Below are 12,570 nucleotides of genomic sequence, written 5' to 3' on the forward strand. Positions count from 1 at the left end.
CTGAACGACTGAACGGAACTGAACTGAACTGATACTGTTCAGTCAGTAATTTTGAGCCCTACCATTAAAATCAGCTCCCTTGTGAAAGTCGTTCTCTCAAAAACTCTAGTAGCAAATACGTGTTTTTGAAGACCGACAGATTCATGTTTTAGCATGTGAAGTAGCTCAGTCATGTCCGACTCTTTGTGACCCAAGGACTGTAGCCTACCAGGCTCCTCCACCCATGGATTTTCCAGGCAAGAATACTGGAGTGAGTTGCCATTTCCTTCTCCAGGATATCTTCCCAACCCAGGGATTGAACCCAGGTCTCCTGCATGTAGGCAGATGTTTTACCATTTGAGCCACCAGGGAAATTTTAGCATAGATAGGTATAATTACTATTAAGAACTGTGAAAATGAAAACAGCAAAACATAGACCAAATCTGTTAGGGGATCATAGGAAGAAATTCAGGTCCCAGGATTCTGTCACAGGTATTACATTATGGTGATGCTCAAGCCTGTTGAGTCACAGCCCTTAGGGAATCTAAAGGCCATAATTTAGATAAAAATGAAGGGAATACACAAAATACAATATAGCATACTTCACAACTTTGTTTAGGTTTGACTGTAAATCCACATCAAGTTCCAATGACTCTCATAAGAGAAGCTAAAAGAACTTAAGAAAAAGTTCTTTTGTTTTTTATTTTTAAAGAAAGGAAGATGAAAGCATTGATGCAGATAGATAAATTCTTATTTCATAGTGCATTACAAAGAGTTGATAATTTTCACATTGTCTAGGTCAAGATTTTTCTACTTTACACTGATATTTGTTTCTAGCTTCCCTCAATATAAAACACTTTCTAGTTCACATTATGAGACATTTTCATTATTTCTGAGATTATTTTAGTTTTCTAATACATTAAAATTTATCATGCATTTAGTTGCCTGTTGTTGTTGTTCATGAAGTCATGTTTGACCTTCAGTGACCCCATGGACTTTATCCTGCCAGGCTCCTTTGTCCATGAGAATTCCAAGACAAGAACAATGGAATGGATTACCATTTCCTTTTCCAAGATATCTTCCAACCCCAGGGATCGAACCTGAGTCTCCTGCTTGGCAGGCAGATTCTTTACCACTGCACTACCTGGGAAGCCCCTCTTTAGTGGCTTAGGCAAGCAATTATTTATTGTGTCAGAAGTCCAGGCCTGGTGTGGCTGAATTTTCTACTCAGATTGAAAAAAGGTTTTGATTGTACTCCTTTCTAGAGACTCTGAGTAAGAATCCATTTCCAAACTCATTCAAGTGATGGCCCAATTCAGTTACTTATGGTTGTAGAATTGCGGTTGTAGGACAAGCTTTGGCTATTTCCTTTGGCTATAGTCAGGGGTGGCCTTCAGGTCTTAGAATCACCCACATTCATTGCCAGGGGCCCTCTAAATCTACATGCCCAGAAATGATGAATCTCTGTAGGATCAAATCTGCCGGGGACCAGCCCCAGCTGATCCAGGGTATTCGAAGGAGAGACGGCATAGGCGAGGGTCAGGAAACAACTGCTTAATTACACGTTAATTAAGGATACAAAGAGTAATAAAATGAGGATAGCTCAGTAGGAAAATTCAGTGGAGAAAAGAGGCTGAGTAGCTTGGTTTACGCGGGAGACCAATAAAACTTCAAGACAAGAAGTTTGCACCACTTACGTAGGCCGCAGGCGTCCTTCCATTCTCCCGAAGGAGAGGAGACACTGAGGCCTCCCCGGTCGGATCTTAGAAGCCCAGGCATAATTAGCAAGCATGGTGGGTTCCGCGCTCCAGATGGAGACTCAGCTAGAATTTGGGAGAGAGAGTGACATGGGGAGACCAAGTTTCAGTGAACAAGGCCCGCACTTTATTTTCCAAAGTAGTTTTTATACCTAAAGTTGTGCATAGAGGATAATGGGGGAAGGGGTGGAGTCATGCAAGGACAGCAGTTCCTGGTCCTAATCGAAGCCAGGCTTTTCAAACTTATCATATGCAAAAGTTCAGGTGAATTACATCATCTTCTGGCCAGGAGGCCTGTTAACATTTTAAGAAACTTATCTTTCTCTAAAGGTGATTATTCCAAAGTCAGGCACCAGCCTCCAAAAAAGCATTGGACAAAGCTGCATTTTACATTTCTATACACCCATTATATCAATCAATACACTGCCAAGGACACAGTAGGTAAGGAGTATGGAGACTTAGCAGCAAACATTGGCCTAACAAGTGAAAAACCCTTCACCAATACAATTTCTAATCAATCTTTTAACTACTCAAAGGAATCTGTGTTTAGGCAGTTTAGAACATCTCCTGCCTCTCACAGTTGGGAGGCTCTGAACAATCACATGTGGCCGGAAAAACCTATTCAGGCAGGCTAGAGGATTTCCAAAGGAGTTTGTAGGTTAAACACTGTCACACCCAGGAATTATTAACTGGAGCTGTAAGCTAACTCTTTTTCCAGAGAGAGGTAGTGGGGCACAGCCCCCCGTAAAGTCAGAGGTGTGGGTGAAAGCACAAAGCAGAAAGTAGGCAGACTCTGGTTTTGGGGGTAGATGCTCGAGAATTTCCAGGGGGACTCCTGAGGCTCGATCCCGTCTTTGCGTATGCCGAGCCTCCTTCCTCATGACCTTTGTCATGGGCGGAGTTCCTCACGCTGGCTCCCGGCAGTGATAGAATTCCAGTTGAGCTATTCCAGATCCTGAAAGATGATGCTGTGGAAAGTGCTGCACTCAATATGCAATATGCCGGCTCCCGGCACAAATCTGTCTTACATTTGACTCTTTCTTCAGGAATAGCACAGTCACTTTTTAGGACTCAAAACCTTAAAAGAGTACCTGGTGGTCGTGTCCACCAAATCTCTCATTCTTAGAGTCAACTGTGCCATATTACTATCTAATCACAGGAGTGACTTTCCCATCAAACATTCAAGCCCTGGGGATTATACAGAGCTTGCGCATCTCAAAGGCAGGAATCTTGAGGGCCATATCTTAGTTCTGCCTGCTAAAGAGTGCTAATAGAAAATTAATTTCTGTTATTGATAGTGACACCTGGTGAAATTACGTTCTGTTCAGTTTTCACATGACATTTTCCTAACTCACACCCTCATTTTCTCTCCTTCAAACTCTTATAGTAGTGTCTCAGTAGAAGTCTCTGCTTCTTGTATTTCTGCCACCTAACTGTGACATTACCTTCAAGCACAATTATGATCACTGAAACTCCATTACTCAAAATCTTTTACCATCTCCCTGCTGCTGCTGCTGCTGCTAAGTCGCGTCAGTCGTGCCTCTTAAATAAGACTAAGTTTATTTGTATAAAATATCCATCATAATCTGCATCAAAACTATCTTTCTGGAATTACCTTTTGCCACACTCTCATTAATTATAGGCTCCAACCAAATTAATTCCTTGATCTTTTGAACATTTTCCTGCTTATGCACCCTTGTATATAATTTTATTTCTATCTGGAGGTCCTTTTCTCTCATTTTCCCACAAAAAATTCTAGCCATGCTTCCAAACTTTTTTTTTTCCTTTGATTTATTTTTTTTATTCTCATGAAGCATTTTGTAACTGCTCTCAGAAATCCTATAGCTGTACCGAATTTTGGCACTATTCACCTAAGTAGAAAGTTGTAAACAATATTCATTTTCAAATTTTATAGCCTCTGCTACAACTTTAAGTCCCTTGAGAATAAGTAGTGTGTTTTATATATATTTGTATTCTCCGCAGTACCATGCATGTAGTTAGTAATGAATAAATAGTTACTGAATAATTATTAAAAGTTGTCACTATATTCCTGACCACCTAATAAGCTTTCTTTCCCAACCCAATTGATTATGAGGAATTAATCCTGTTGATTGGTTGTTTTTATGAAAAATGATTATGATTAAAGTAAATTATGAAGACTATTTCCAGTTAATCAGTTTCTTTGTTACTTAATTTTGCCCTCTAACCTTGCTTGAAAATAATGTCTTTATATTGAAGTCTTAATGAAGTTATTCATGCTGAATACCCAATTAGACTGTACTTTATGCAATAAATTTTGTTTTGTGTCCAGCTTAAAAAGGCAGATTCTTGGACCGATAAAAATTAAACTTTTATATAAGAATGTCCCTTACTGCTGGACATACTTCATAAATCTAGATTTTTATTATATTAATACCAGAATTCTCTATATTACTGTAACTTATAATAGATTGATGAATCTTACAAAGATAAACACATTAAAGACAATAATGTTAAAAGACTGTAACGAAATAATGCTGATTGAAAGTTTCAACTGTTTTCCATGCTAATGGAAAATACTCTAAAATATGTAAATAAAGTTAACAGATAATCAGAAGCATCATTTGGCTTTGAAGATTGCAATTGCTTTCAGAATTAAATCTCTTTTTATTAACAATGTTTTCTATACTGGAGAAAGTATTACTTTTAGGATGGCAAATATGGCTATAAAAACAAAGAAGAAAAGATCTAGATATTATAAAACTCAGAAACTCAATATTAAACTAGGAAATAAAAAAGATTTGACTCCCTGTATTAAGATTGGTAGGATTTAAAAAATAGTTTTTAATTAGAATGGATAAAAATTGCTCAGGGATCAGAATGTATACTGATCTGACATTAGTTACTGACATTAATTTCTAACCTTATACCTGACAGACATTACTAATCAATCATGTAGTATTCCATTCTAAGTATGACTTAGAGGAATTGCAACAAGAGATGAAGCCTAGATTTTCTCTGTAAGAGATTTCTTTTAAAATGATACCAACAAACCTTAAAAATCAAGGAGGCTGGCAAAATTCTCTTATAAAGTATCTAGACAAAGCTAAGTCTTAACAAAATCTTTCATATATTGGGTTAGCCAGAAAGTTCATTTGGGTTTTTCTGTAGTGTCCTCCAAAATACATATCATGTTTCATCTTTTCTTTCCTTTTATCTGACTAATTCTTTACTGTTCACCTTTCCCAGGCATAGTGATATAAGCTGAGCTGGTAAACATAGTTTATTAAAAAATTGACGGTGCTGAGTATACCTGCATAAATCATGCTGTCCTGTGCTACTAAGATGGCAAGACACTGAGATGGTTTTTGATTGTTTGCTTAAATTTCATATATGGCAGGAAGAATAATCTTTGAGATGATTTATCCTGAAAACTCATTTTACCAAATGCTGAAACTGGGGTACAAGTGCCAGCATCCTGAAATTGATAGTAAAAGGAAGAAATGAAAATAAGATACACATTTTTAGGCCCAAGGAATTAATTTGGCTTGGATTTGCTTACAGTTTTGTACCAAAGGATAATCATTGGGTTCATTGGCCTGGAAATTAGGGAAGAGGAAAATATCTTTGCTCTCTTTAAAAAGACCTATTTAACTACTCAGAATTAAAATTCTGTTCTTTCTCAACAACTCAATAAATCTTATTTTTCTCAATTTACTTCATTGCTATCCAAATCATAGAAGCATAAAACAAAGTTTTTTCTGGACTGTGTTGATTTGGTATTTAATCCTACTTTATACTCCTTGGAAGGAAAGTTATGACCAACCTAGAGAGCATATTGAAAAGCAGAGACATTACTTTGCCAACAAAGGTCCATCTAGTCAAGGCTATGGTTTTTCCTGTGGTCATGTATGGATGTGAGAGTTGGACTGTGAAGAAGGCTGAGCGCCGAAGAATTGATGATTTTGAACTGTGGTGTTGGAGAAGACTCTTGAGAGTCCCTTGGACTACAAGGAGATCCAACCAGTCTGTTCTGAAGGAGATCAGCCCTGGGATTTCTTTGGAAGAACTGATGCTAAAGCTGAGACTCCAGTACTTTGGCCACCTCATGTGAAGAGTTGACTCATTGGAAAAGACTCTGATGCTGGCAGGGATTGGGAGCAAGAGGAGAAGGGGACGAGAGAGGATGAAATGGCTGGATGGCATCACTGACTCGATGGACATGAGTCTGAGTGAACTCCGGGAGTTGGTGATGGACAGGGAGGCCTGGCGTGCTGCGATTCATGGGGTTGAAAAGAGTTGGACACTACTGAGCGACTGATCTGATCTGATCTGATTGTTTCTTCAGTCATGGGTTTTTATATAATCTACATTGAATTGTGGTAAAAATCTTTTGATTAGTCCTTGTACCTGGTCTTTCCTTATTCTTTCCAATTGATTCCTGAAGGCAATGGCACCCAACTCCAGTACTCTTGCCTGGAAAATCCCATGGATGGAGGAGCCCGGTAGGCTGCAGTCCATGGGTTCGCTAAGAGTCGGACACGACTGAGTGACTTCACTTTCACTTTTCCCTTTCACGCATTGGAGAAGGAAATGGCGGCCCACTCCAATGTTCTTGCCTAGAGAATCCTAGGGACGGGGGAGCCTGGTGGGCTTCGGTCTATGGGGGCGCACAGAGTCGGACATGACTGAAGCAACTTAGCAGCAACAGCAGCAGCAACCTTCATTCAGTTCAGTTCAGTTGCTTAGATGTGTCCAACTCTTTGCAACCCCACGGGCCGCAGCACGCCAGGCTTCCCTGTCTTTCGTCATCTCCCAGAGCTTGCTCAAATTCATGTCCACTGAGTCAGTGATGCCATCCAACCATCTCATCCTCTGTCATCCCCTTCTCTTCCTGCCTTCAGTCATACCCAGCATCAGGGTCTTTTCAAATAAGTCAGTTCTTTTCATCAGGTGGCCAAAGTATTAAAAATTTCAGGTTCAGCATCAGTCTTTCCAATGAATATTCAGTACTGATTTCCTTTAGGGTGGACTGATTGGAACTCCTTGCAGTCCAAGGGACTCTCAAGAGTCTTCTCCAACACCACATTTCAAAAGCATCAATCCTTCAGTGCTCAGCTTTCTTTATGGTTCAACTCTCACATCCATACATAACTACTGGAAAAACCATAGCTTTGACTTACGGACCTTTGTTGGCAAAGTAATGTTTCTGCTTTTTAATATGCTGTCTAGGTTAGTCATAGCTTTTCTTCCAAGGAGCAAGAGTCTTTTAATTTTATGGCTGCAGTCACATTCTGCAGCAATTTTGGAGCTCAAGAAAATAGTCTTTCATTGTTTTCATTGTTTCTGCATCTATTTGCCATGAAGTGATGGGATCGGATACCATGATCTTAGTTTTTTGAATGTTGAATTTTAAGCCAGCTTTTTCACTCTCTTCTTTCACTTTCAATAAGAGGCTCTTTAGTTCTTCTTCACTTTCTTCTATAAGTGTTGTGTCATCTGCATATCTGAGGTTGTTGATATTTCTCCCAGCAATTTTTATTCCAGCTTGTGATTCATCCAGCTCAGCATTTCACATGATGTACTCTGCATAGAAGTTAAATAAGCAGGGTGACCAATATACAGTCTTGACATACTCCTTTCCCAGTTTGGAACCAGTCCATTGTTCCATGACTGGTTTTAACTCTTGTTTCTTGACTTGCATACAGATTTCTCAGGAGGCAGGTCAGGTGGTCTGGTATTCCCATCTCTTTCAGAATTTTCCACAGTTTATTGTGATCCACAGTCAAAGGCTTTGGCATAGTCCATAAAGCAGAAGAAGATGTTTTTCTGGAACTTTATGATCCAACAGATGTTGGCAATTTGATCTCTGTTTCCTCTGCCTTTTGTAAATGCATCTTGAACATCTGGAAATTCTCAGTTCACATACTGTTGAAGTCTCACTTGGAGAATTTTGATCATTACTTTGCTAGCATGGGAGATGAGTGCAATTGTGTGGTAGTTTGAACATTCTTTGGCATTGCTTTTATTTGAGATTGGAATATAAACTGACCTTTTCCAGTCCTGTGGCCACTGCTGAGTTTTCCAAAATTGCTGGCATATTGAGTGCAGCACTTTAACAGCATCATCTTGTAGGATTTGAAATAGTTCAGCTGGAATTTATCACCTCCACTAGCTTTGTTGTAGTGATGTTTCCTATGGCCCACTTGATTTTGCATTCCAGGATGTCTGGCTCTAGGTGGATGATCACACCATCATGGTTATCTGGGTCATGGAGATCTTTTTTGTATAGTTCTCCTCTGTGTTCTTGTCACTTCTTCTTAATATCTCTGCTTCTGTTAGTCTATACCATTTCTGTCCTTTATTGTGCCCATCTAAATGGCAACCCACTCCAGTACTCTTGCCTGGAAAATTCCATGGATGGAGGAGCCTGGTAGGCTAACAGTCCATGGAGTCGCAAAGAGTTGGACACAAGTGAGAGACTGCACTTCATTAGCATAAAATGTTCCCTTGGTATCTCTAATTTTCTTGAAGAGATCTCTAGTCTTTCCTATTCTATTGTTTTCTTCTATTTCTTTACATTGATCATTGAGGAAGGCTTTCTTATCTTTTCTTGGTATTTTTTGGCACTCTGCATTCAGATGGGAATATCTTTCCTTTTCTCTTTGCCTTTAGCTTCTCTTTTCTCAGTTATTTGTAAGTCTTCCTCAGACAATTATTTTTCCATTGCCCATCATTAGTCTAATTTTAAACAAAAATATCATTTAAGCCATTTCCCATTCTGTATTGAAAAAATTCAAATTTTTCTCTGACAGCTTTTCTGGGCCTCCATAATCTGATTTTATCTTCTTATCTGCTTATCTTTCAAAATAAAATATTTCCTACTCTGTACTAATCTCATTCTCTTCAGAAGTGCTATGCTTATTATCAAATTCTTACTGTCTACTTAGAATGTTTGTATTAGTTCCTCAAATTCCACACTTTGTTCAGGTAATAGTTTAAAACTCCATGGATTCTTCTTTTAAGAACAATAATCTCCATTCTCTGAAATCTAGGAAAATGTGTGTTTTTGTATGTGTTTCTTTCTATAATGGAGTAAAGCATTATATTAGAGTGTAGGCTTTGGAAATGTGAAGATGTAGATTGGAATCCTGGCTTCAGTACTAAACAAACTGTGTGGACCTGTACTCTGAGGCAGTTTGCTCACTTGTAAATTGGAGATAACAACACTTACCTGTAGTCTTTGTTTCAGAATTAAATGAGGTGAGTGTCACTTATCTACCACAGTGTGAACCATAGGAAGCTTGCTTAAATGGTAGCTCCCAATTCTCTCCCATTTACATTAATACTCAGTTGAATTTTGTACTGTATCTTATTTCTCTAACCATTAGATTATTACTTCCATGATAGGGACTCTATCTTTTGTGTCTCTGCTCAGGTCTATGATTTATCATAGTGGAAAGAATATTAAATTTTCTATCATAATTTAGTATTGTTTCTTACGTATCTGTAAACACCTGATCTTGTCAGCCTGTTTCTTCATCTGTAAGATGGAAACAAAAACACCTCTTGGGCCTCACATAACATGGCAGCTCCATGCAAATATTTCATAATTGTAATAATCTCAAAACATGCTAAATTAATTTCAGTTTGAAGCCGGCAATGCACACAAATATCAAGTCTTTATACAGAGTACATAGTGGAGCAATTCTCTACACTTCTTCCTTTAACTCCAGTATAATGACTGATGCCCATCTTTTCAGATAATCCTCTAGTACTATAAGTCTATGGTAAGAAATTTTTCAGAAATGATAAATGCTTTTTTGATTCATTGAGTTTTCCTGAAACATCTTGAACCCAGTGGTGACTGTCATATAGCATGTACAGAAAATAAAAAATATCACGTATGGTCTGGGCCAATGTTCTGATTTTTACTGTAATGGTGAAGACAGAGCAACCTAAAACTTTCATATTTTTGAATAAAATAACAACATTAAGATTATATGGACGTTCTGCCTTTCCCAAATGTTATATGCATTCTTACTACATGCCAGAAATTAAGTGATGAACCACAGAGTTCTTAGCCACGTGGCACTATTATTCTAGTTGGGGAAATACAAAATAATCAATTGAATTAATAAATAGAAAATACTACATCAAATATTCTGAAAAAAAAAAAATAAGTGGGGGAGGGAAATAGTCCAAAAGTTGTGAGAGCGAGAGTTTGGGCATTCTTTTAGACTGGGCTCTTAGGGAAGGCCTCCTAAAGAAGGTGACATTTGAAATCCATTCATAGTGAAGTGAGGGAACCAGCCAGGCAAGACCTGGGAAAAGAGCAATGAAAGTAAACGGGATCAGAAACTTCTAAGTCCCCAAATGAGATTTTGGCATTTTTCAAAGAACATGTTATATTCATTAAATTCTTTCTTCTTGAAAACCATAACTATTTCATACTGTGAACCTGACTGCTTTCTTCACCGACAGTGTGGTAATAAAAGATTGATTCAGGATGTATTTTGAGTTCAGCCAAAAGTCAGATGAGCTGTGTCTGGGGAGTGAGGGAAAGAGAGAAGATAAGGATTAATTGTGGGTTTTCAGTCCTAGCAACTAGGTGAATGGCAGCATCATTTACTAGATGTTGGAACCAAGTAAGGAGGTTTTCTTTATGGTTAAAATGCTTCTTTAATCCAAACAGATGTGGACTACACAGCAAACCATATGACTCTGAGTCTGGGGTTCACTAATGGTTTTGGGAGACTCTTAAATCTCTAATCTTTTAAGAATAAATAAGCTTAACAGAGAATATTTCATCTGATTTTTCAGTAAAATTTTATGGATGATGTCCTATGCCAGTTTAGCAACAAGAAGAAACTGAATTAGAGGACTGAACTATTGAAGACAACTAGCTTTAAAGAAATGTGCCTGAAAAAGCATTGCTGGAAATAAATTCAAAGCTTCTAGCAAAGACTTTTTTTTAGAAATAATTTCCTCTACTGATGCACACCCAATCCTGCATTTATGTTGTACCTGCCTTTGTAAGTAAATTGCAGAATATCCTTTCGACTGCCTCACATTCTCTGCTGCTGCTGCTGCTGCTGCTAAGTCGCTTCAGTCGTGTCCGACTCCGTGTGACGCCAGACGGCAGCCCACCAGGCTCCCCCGTCCCTGGGATTCTCTAGGCAAGAACACTGGAGTGGGTTGCCATTTCCTTCTCCAATGCATGAAAGTGAAAAGTGAAAGGGAAGTCGCTCAGTCATGTCGACTCTTCATGACCCCATGGACTGTAGCCCACCGGGCTCGTCCGTCCATGGGATTTTCCAGGCAAGAGTACTGGAGTGGGGTGCCATTGCACAGTCTCTAATTTCTTGAATTTTGTACTAGTTACTGTACTAGTTTTGTACAGTAACTTGTTTTGTACTAGTTACTGAATTCAGTAACTAGTTTTGTACTAGTTATTAGCTCTCAAAAAGAAATAGAATGGCCAGTGTATCAGTAAAGGTTCAACTGAAAACAATAAAATCACTTTATTCCATTTAAGAAAAAAGAGATTAAATGCAGGGAATTGGATGCTTACACAACTGTTGAAAGGGATGGAGGTATGGGCTCTAGGCTGAGCTTACAAAAATTATTTCCAGGAAAGCACTGCAACAATAAAAACCCATATGTATAGTAAGTATTCCTATGGTACAGAGATCATTCTACATTTTCTCATATATTAGCTAATTTTATTCTCCAGGTGCTGACCTAGCATAAATAAGTGGTTATTTCTGCCCAAGATCAAGAACCCATAGGAATTAGGAATTAGCTGCTCAAATTGCTGGGTCTGGGACCACATTGTTTCAATCCCATCTATGCCATGATTCATAAAAACAAAGTACAGACACTGGGGCATGTGATCCTGAAGCCAATAGAAACCCAGAAACGGCTGAAGTTGAACATGATTGTTGCTGTTGCTCAGGAACATAGGTATGCATGTGGGAAAGAGTCCATGTAAATCAGGATCTGCTTTATCTTTCATATTAAAACTTGCAAAAACATCAAGAAATTATAGGTATGGAAAATCAAGTAAATTGATACAAACAATGTAAAGGTTATACGTATAGTTCCTTCTGCAGTTTTAACCTTAAAAAGGACATGAGCTCCATGTCCTTCAAGCTAAACTTGAAAGTTTAGATCTGGCTCTTGCACTTAACTGGTTTGTAATTGTAAATGTTACTTCTTCGTTTTAGCCTAAGTATGCTCAATCATTTGAAGGAAAATAACACCAGTCACCTCCCCATATTATGAGAAGCCATAACATGTGCTGGACAAATACTTTTAGAAAATAGGGAATAATGAGTTAGAATGGGCCAGCTTGGATTTCAAACCCCTGCTTCAACACTTGTGAGCTCTATGACCTTGGGCAGGTCATTAAAACTCTCTAAACCTCTGTTTTCCCACTTGTCAAAAGGAAAACTAAAAGCAGAAATTTCACTGGGTTCTTGAAAATTAAATGAAACAGTGTAAGAGATGTGCTGGATTTTATGACTTCCATGTATAAGGTACTCACTAAATATTAATTATCAGTAGACTCCAATAAAGATACACTAACTTTTATTTCTTCAATGGAGTTCCAATGTTTATAACCATGAAGGATATGAATAAAATACTTGTTCAAATCCCCTGATCTCATTCAGTTCAGTTCATTCACTCAGTCGTGTCTGACTCTTTGCGACCCCATGAATCGCAGCACACCAGGCCTCCCTGTCCATCACCAACTCCTGGAGTTCACTCAAACTCATGTCCATCGAGTCGGTGATGCCATCCAGCTATCTCATCCTCTGTTGTCCCCTTTTCCTCCTGCCCCCAATCCCTC

This window comes from Bubalus bubalis, chromosome 9 (assembly GCF_019923935.1).
Source record: "Bubalus bubalis isolate 160015118507 breed Murrah chromosome 9, NDDB_SH_1, whole genome shotgun sequence".
Taxonomy (NCBI): Eukaryota; Metazoa; Chordata; class Mammalia; order Artiodactyla; family Bovidae; genus Bubalus; species Bubalus bubalis.